Here is an 8,406-nt window from a genome sequence, read left to right on the forward strand (position 1 = left end):
ATTCTGTGTTGAAATTCTTGAGTTATCCTTCCCTTGACATGGAGAAGGGCATTATAAAGCCGGTGTTAACTGTTAATGTAAGTCAGTCCTTCTAAAGCCTTTATCCTCAACTGCTGTTTAATATGCTCATACTCCCTATCGTTTACTACTGTTTAGTTTGCTGTCTCTACCAAAATGCATGTTCGTAAGAACCGTAAGTTCTAATTTTTACTTGTAAAACCAAATTCCTTATTCATACCATGCACATTACTTAATACTCCCTATATGTATGCTTGTTTTTGTGGATCTATAATCCAGTGTGTGGTGAAGCAGCCCACGTTTGCACCTTGTCATCTCCTGTTTTATCTTACTGATGTGGCTGATGATATGAACAACATGCCATGCATATTATCCAAAATAGATACAATGATTTTCTTTGCCCTTCATCTATGCTTGTTATGTTGACATGGTAATCCAGTAGTGTGGTGAAGCTCCCCGCATTATGAACAATGCCAAATTATGCTATTGATATTTTGAACATACTCTTTATTTTATAATTTGAAATTGGATAGAATTGACAGAATAGTTATCATCTTTGTTTATACACGTGCAAAACCTGTCATCTCTCTACTTTTTTCCAGGGTGATATGCCTGATGGCATGCACAAGTCTGCTGAAGGCTGTGAGACAAACCCAACATATATTGCAGCAAAGAAGGCAAAACATCTTGAAGATAGCGAGACAACCCAAAGTCTTGTCTTGATGCAATGTTCAAGTTACTTGAGACTAACAGTCAGACAAGCTGACAAAATTCGTTGTCTGAATCAGTTCGACTTCTTCAGTCCCAAGTTCTAGCAGAAAGGCATTCTGCAACTCAACTTTGACTTGAAGTCTTATCTCTAAGAAAGATTGCGGAGAACACTAATGAGAACCTCATTGCTAAATAGCTACACCTGGAAGCTATGACCGACATGCTAGGCTGGTCTCACAGCCTTGCTCAGCAGCTTGCGCAGCAGTTCCCCCGCAAGGCTAACCTTTCTTGAACTGTCTTGGAAGTGGTCTTGGTTCAGTATTATTTGGTTACACTTCAATGGTGCCCAGTTTTTGTAATCTACTTCTTCATTGCGCTTTATGATCACAGGTGGCGAACTTCGATGCCCAGTGGATGTAATATACCTTAAATCCTTTATTGTATAGTGTAGGTTTATTCTTAGTTACTATGCCGTAATTTGTTTATTGTATAGAGTAGGTTTGTTCTTAATTCCTACTAGTTACGCAGCAGCCCGAAATGAACCCCGGCCCATGATTGTGCGAATCAAATCACGGGCTTTTAACAGGCCAAAATTGTGTCGGTCCTTGTTTGGCCCAATCAGATATCGGCTGCGAGCAGGCCGGATGCAAACCGGGCCGTAGTTAGGCCCAACTATATGACGGGCTTTTAACAGGACGAAATGTTAAACGGGCCCTTAACATGCCAAAACTAATATCAGGCCGAATTACTAAGTGGGCCTTTAGCAAGTGGGCCCAAAAGCATAGTGTCCAGTTGACGGGCCGAATCTGATATGGGCCATAATTGAGCCCAAAGCCTCTTAAAGGGCCGGACCTGATTTGGACCGTAATTTGGCCCAGAATATGGTAGGCTTTTAACGGGCTGGATCTCATATGGGCCACTATTAGGCCCGGAGCGTGGCAGGCCATTAATGGACCGGATCAAATATGGGCCGACATTTGGCCCAAAACATGGCAGCCAGTTAATGGGCCGACCTACTAGGGTCCTCAAAATCTTGTGGGCCTACAGCTGGGCCGACCCATTAATGTCGGCGAAATCTCATGGGCCTTTACCTGGGCCGGCCCATTATGACCCGCAAGAATCTTGTGGGCCTTTACCTGGGCCGACCCATTATGGCCCGCAAAATCTTGTGGGCCTTTAGCTGGGCCAGCCCATTATGGTCCGCAAAATCTCGTGGGCCTTTAGCTGGGCTGGCCCATTATGGTCCGCAAAATCTTGTGGGCCTTCAGTTGGGCCGGCCCATTTAAACTTGATGGGCCGGTCCATATGTCAACATATCATAGGCGCGTCTCACCCATTGGATGAGTGACACCTGTGCCAACGCGGACCTGACACGTGTCTCCTCCAGCCAATGATGATTTTACACGTAGAAAATCCCCATTGGTCGGGGCTGTTAACGGGTTATCGGATCCAAAACCCGACCTGATAGCTTAACGGGGTTATGTTACGGTGGATGCCACTCGTAGAAAGTTGATAAGGTTCTGGATCCCATGCATGTGCCAGGACGAGGTGCACCGAAGAAAAGGCTGCAGGCAAAGACAAAGAAATCAAGATCACAGAATATCTGTGGCTATTGCAAGAAACTAGGTCACGATCGACGTAAATGCACTAAATTGCTAGAGGTACGAAATATGTTCATATTTTTTTGCATGTGTTTTACTCATAATTGATGTCCATGTGATTTATTGTATTCTTCTGTGTAGGATCTCGAGGCTGAACTGTGATATCTACATACAGCATGAACCGACGATGAGCCAGAGAAAGCCGTGTGCCATTCAGCTTTGTGTGACGTGGTCTTTACATTCTATTTCATCGTGACAGTAATTTAGTGAAGTGCGGTTGTACTGCCATGTTACTATATTAGTTCGACATCTTTCGTTTCCATTTTCTGTGTGTATCATTTGATGTCCAACTTTAAGAATGATGATGTATTTCAACAAATTGGGCACTATGATTCTTCACCCTTACTATGGTTGTCATGCATATTCATAATCATCATGCATATTCTTCATTTACAGAGCAATAATGACTGACGTATTTTTTAAATAAGCGGGGCCCACTGGGGTGTGCTTGGAAATCTTTGAAAAAACGTGAATTTTTCCACCACCTCCAAATCACCCAAATTTTCTTGTGCATGGTCACCCACATGTGCAAAACATGTGTATGCAAGAAAATTTTGAAAAAAAATATTTTACAATGCCCCCTTGAGGCATAGACCGATGTTTTCAGCAATCAGTCTAGAGGGCATTATAAAATCAATAAAATTCAAAAACAAATAAAAAAACTTGGAAACCTAGTTTTGTTTGTGGAAGAGATCATGTGTGCCAAAACTGAGGTGATTTGGAGGTGGTCAAAGAAATGCCCGCATTCCCGGAGGGACCATTTGGTCTACTTAAGCCAGTTTTTGAAAAACGTGAATTTTTCCACCACCTCCAAATCACCCAAATTTTCTTGTACATGGTCACCCACATGTGCAAAACATGTGTATGCAAGAAAATTTTGAAAAAAAATATTTTACAATGCCCCCTTGAGGCATAGACCGATGTTTTCAGCAGTTAGTCTAGAGGGCATTATAAATTGAAAAAAATTCAAAAAAATACAAAAACTTGGAAACCTAGTTTTGTTTGTGGAAGAGATCATGTGTGCCAAAACTGAGGTGATTTGGAGGTGGTCGAAAAAATACACATTTCTGATATTTTCACAAGTTACAAAATATATTATTGGACAGAATATAGACAGCAACAGCACATTCATCCAATACAATAGAAGATAGCTCTCCGAATACAATTCATCATATTAGTCTCCGAATTCAAAAGACTGAACAAAGATAGAACACTACAAGTCTCGAGACCGCGAGTAGCGAGTTTGTCTTCACATTACAAGTCGATATCGATCATCTAAGCTACCATCACATAGAAGAGAGTTGCGGTCATCACGATGAGCATCATCGCGATGAAACTGGTCTTCATCCGGTTCCTCCAACGCTCCCTCCTCTCTCCCGCTAGATATCGGGCGTATCTAGATTCCGCCTCCGCCCTAGTGGTGTACCCTTTGTAACTGTTACCGCTGAAACGGTGAACCTGTCTCCGACACTCCTCCCAGTCGTCGTAGACTCCGGGAACCTTACCCTTGTACACGACATACGACGGCATCTCTATGCACAAGCCAAACAACAGACAATACATAAGCAATAAATAAGTATGCAACAAAAGGATCGGAAGAGAAAAGCAAGACATTAATAGCACAATTCATGGTCCTAGTAATAAATAGCATCAATTACATCTAAGTTGAACGACTGTCCAAACCAAAGAGACATACAATTCATTAAAGTTTAATTACAACATGAGCCAATCAATGTTTCAGAACTACACATAGCATCACTACTTTCGACTCGACTCATGGGACCGGAGCGTGGATGAAGCCGCCGTCTGTCCTGATGGTCATGAAATCGCGGGCGTTGTCAGCCTGCATTTGTAGCGTTGTGTCTATCTCACTGCACAGAACACGGAATGTTAGAAGAAATAAAGAACGATCGATGGATGCATTTTTTGCTGTTTTGGCTGATGTTGTTTTGGTGCTGTTTTTGTGCCATTTAATTAGGATGGCTGTAGTGACTTTTTGGTGCCATTTTTGATCTCTTAATATGGTTGAAGTGAGAGCAAAATATGGCTGTTATTTTTTTGTTTTGTTTCAGAAACAGGACAAACCAAAGGGCCCACGTCTCCCCTCCAGATTTTTCGAGGGCCAAAGGGCAGGACGTTTGAGTTTTCGAGGCAACTCCCCACGTCCCCCTCCACTGGCAACTCCCCACGACTCCCCTCCACTGGCAACTCCCCACGACGCAGGGAACTCCCCTCCTGTTCCATTGCCGCTCAATCTACCTCCCTCTGCCTCCCTCCTCATTCCATTGCCGCTCCATCTTCCTCCCTCTGCCTCCACCATCAAGCAACTCCCCTCTGCCTCCACCATCGCTGGCCAGGAGGGCAATGGCGGAGGAATCGTGGAGCAACTCCCCTCCGTCTGCCAAGAGAATGGCGGAGGCATCGTGGAGCAACTCCCCTCCGTCTGCCAAGCATGACCAAGGTGAGGCGTCTGGCAAGGAGCCGCTGGTGGTCGACGATGACGTTCCGGTCCCCGGGCAGAAGCAGGACTACACCGTGCCGCTCATGGTTGATATCCGCCTGAAGAAGGAGAAGCTGGATGTCGTATGCACCACCAATCCAGATGAAGCCGACAAGAGGATCCGCGAGATCAGGAGGAGGCTCGGCGGCATGCTTTCTCGGTCGATCAACGTTAATGTCGAGTATACGAGGGAAGATGAACCTCCGCAAAAGGCTGCAGTTGTACAGTTATGCGTGGAGGATCTCGTCCTGGTATACCACATCACCGCGGCAACCAAATGGTAAAAACATCCAGTTCTGAAGTTTCTGAAGTTCTGACGTTTCTGTCTAATTAGTAGTTTCTGAAGTTTCTGAAGTAGACACAATAGTTCTGTAGTTCTGAAGTAGATGCAATACTAGTTCTGAAGTTCTGAAGTTTCTGTCTAACTAGTAGTTTCTGTAGTTTCTGAAGTTTCTGAAGTAGATGCAATAGTTCTGAAGTTCTGAAGTAGATGCAATACTAGTTCTGAAGTTCTGAAGTTTCTGTCTAATTAGTAGTTTCTGAAGTTTCTCAAGTAGATGCAATAGTTCTGAAGTTTCTGAAGTTTCTCAAGTAGATGCAATAGTTCTGAAGTTCTGAAGTAGATGAAATACTAGTTTTGAAGTTCTGGAGTACATGCAATACTAGTTCTGAATTTTATGTCTAATTAGTAGTTTCTGAAGTTTTTGAAGTAGATGAATTTGATGCACCAGATTAATTTGATGCAGGCCCAAGGAACTCCGCCCGCTCCTGCAGGAGAAGAAGTTGTACACCTTTGTTGGCTTCTCCATTGGAGGTGACAAGGAGAAGCTGAAATTGTCTGGTTTGGAGATCAACCCCGACAAGTACGTTGACATGCAACGCAAATGGAGAGTTCCAAACAATGGAAAGAAGTGGCAGGCTTTGACTGAGTTTGCAGCCAGCCTCATCCACCCATCGTACAAGGAAATGAAGCAGAAGATCAACAAGGAATTGGACCACAAACTATGGGGGGACAGCCCACTGCTAAACAACCTCATCGAGTACGCAGCAAAAGATGTGTACGTCACCTACGAGGCATGGAAGAAAATCGAAATCGTCAAAGAAGGTTTGGAGTACTGGCAAGAGGCGGAGGATCATTGGGATGACCCCTACTACTGGGGATATTGAGTTGTTTGTGGTATTATGTGTCTCAGTTTGCAGTTATGTGGTTGAACAAGTTTGCTTTTGTAATGCTGAACAAGTTAGCTTTTGTTATGTTGAACAAGTTCGCTTTTGTAATGATGAACAAGTTTGCTTTTGTTATGTAGTTATGTGATTCTTATGATGATGGTGCAGAACACTTATGGTTGTGATGTGATGCAAAATCCTTCAACTTTTGGTGATCATTTAGTTCAAGTTTTGGTCAGATCATACAGAATGTTGTCTAGAAGTTTTTGTGATCATTTAGTAGTTTTTTTATACAGAAGCCTTTCACTATAACTGAAAAAGCTGAAGTTCTCAGCATGAAGAATTACACAACATAGCACCTACATTATGATGGTACACTATCAACTGCAGACCTGAATGCATCCAATTTGGCCTTTCCCAAGCAGTGATGGTAACTGAAAGTATAACAACTAAAAATGCAGCTCTACTGTATGTGTCCAATAGTGGCATCATAACAGAACTTTGAAAAGTCCTATATTATACAGTAGCAAGCATCACAAGTTTCAGATGGTTTTCTAGCAAGTATTTTCCAGAAAAGTGGATTAGTGGCACAAAATTGCTACACTCAGTCGATCTACCTAGCATTATCAGCATGGATACCATTGAGACGTGAACAGAAACTGGGGTACCTGCACTGTCCTGCGGTGGTTGAGGGGATGGATCCGGCTGATCCCGTTCGGGGGGCGCGGGGGCGGCGGGGGTGGAGTCGCCGACGGCGTGCAGGGGCGGCGGACAGAGGGGGGCGAGTGGGGGATCTGGCGATGGAGGGAGGGAGGCCATAGTGCGAGGGGAATAGGTGGAGTGGGGGAGGGTTCTAATGGCCTACTTCGGATGGGCCTAATTTGGATGGGCCGTCTTGTTGTCTGCACCTGAGGCATGCATGCATGGGAATGGCGGCGACGTGGGTTTGCATGCGCAGGTGGCGGACGTGAACTTTATCTATCCGAAATATGTTATGATTTCTACCCGAAAACAAGCTCACGTGCGACGCTCTCCCGTGCAACGCACGCCTCTCGCGTGATACGCGATTCCGATGCGACTGCGTGCCATGTTTTATAGATGGAAACTTCTTTAGACACAATGCCATCTCAAAAACAACTCAGAAACAACTGTATGATTGATCATAAAACACATGCATTGTTGTTCAAAGAACTGTCTCATGAATAAATTGTACCATAATTGCGAACATAGTGTGAAACAGAAAACAAAATGTTTGTTTGCAACTAAATAATCCTGGTTTGAAGCTTAAACTAGTTGAAAAACAATTGAGCCTACTCCATATTGTCTTCTGCACTGCCAAAATCCAGTGACCTCTTGCATTGCGTCGTTGGAGATTGCGTCGGGCTTGGCGACGACCCATGTGCTTCAATTTTTTTCTCTTTAACATCAATGTAACCATACAACTTAAGTTGTTCTTGGTCTTTCTCTGCCAACTCTCTAGCAAGACCCTCCATTTCTTGGATTCTCACTTCCTGTAGAAAACCATATGAATTGTATTAGGAAGAACTCAAAAAAGACGTAGCCATAAACTAGATGCATGTAACATGTAAAATTTGAACCTCGGAATCAATGTCATCCTCGGGAAAACAACCCGTAGTTCTATTGTACACAATGTACAGGTGACATGTCTTGCTACCATTCAGATCAGAAAGCATTTTTTGTACATCATCTGGTCCTGCAATCAAGAACATTCCTTCTGGCAGCTTCCACGCAGACCCGGGTAAGAAGTAGTACAGTTCTGCTCCCAGTTTGCAACCAAAAGTATCTCTCATTTCACTCATAATGAGATCGTAGGTCACTTTGGCGGGTTCAAAAATTCTGACTTCTGCCGGGTGTTCATCAAAGTATCCTCTCGGGACATGTGACATCTCATCATCCCTACTAACAAAAAATTCCATGACCAGCACCTAGTATCTCACATCAGAGTTAATACATTCAATGAGTAAAGGGGCAAACATAATTTTTTATGTGCATAGCAACATTGCAGTGTTGTTACCTGCTTTTGTGGAATGTATCCTTCATGTGGAGTGACTGGGGATTGTGCCATCTCAAACCTTCTCACCTTATTATGTGGAATGTATCCTTCATGTGGTGTGACTGGGGACTCTGCCATCACAGGTTTCTTATCCTGCGTATGAAACGTCGATAGTGGGTTTACACACAAGTTTTGAAAGGTCATACCATATCTTGGGTATGCATCGTTGCGAGGTACTTACAAGGGGAGAATTGACGATATGTTGTTGGGGTGGACTGATGTGGCATTGAACGGGTGACTCTATCGCAATGTCTCGAGTGAATGACGACTGTGCC

This window comes from Triticum aestivum, chromosome 6A (assembly GCF_018294505.1).
Source record: "Triticum aestivum cultivar Chinese Spring chromosome 6A, IWGSC CS RefSeq v2.1, whole genome shotgun sequence".
In the NCBI taxonomy this organism is placed as follows: Eukaryota; Viridiplantae; Streptophyta; class Magnoliopsida; order Poales; family Poaceae; genus Triticum; species Triticum aestivum.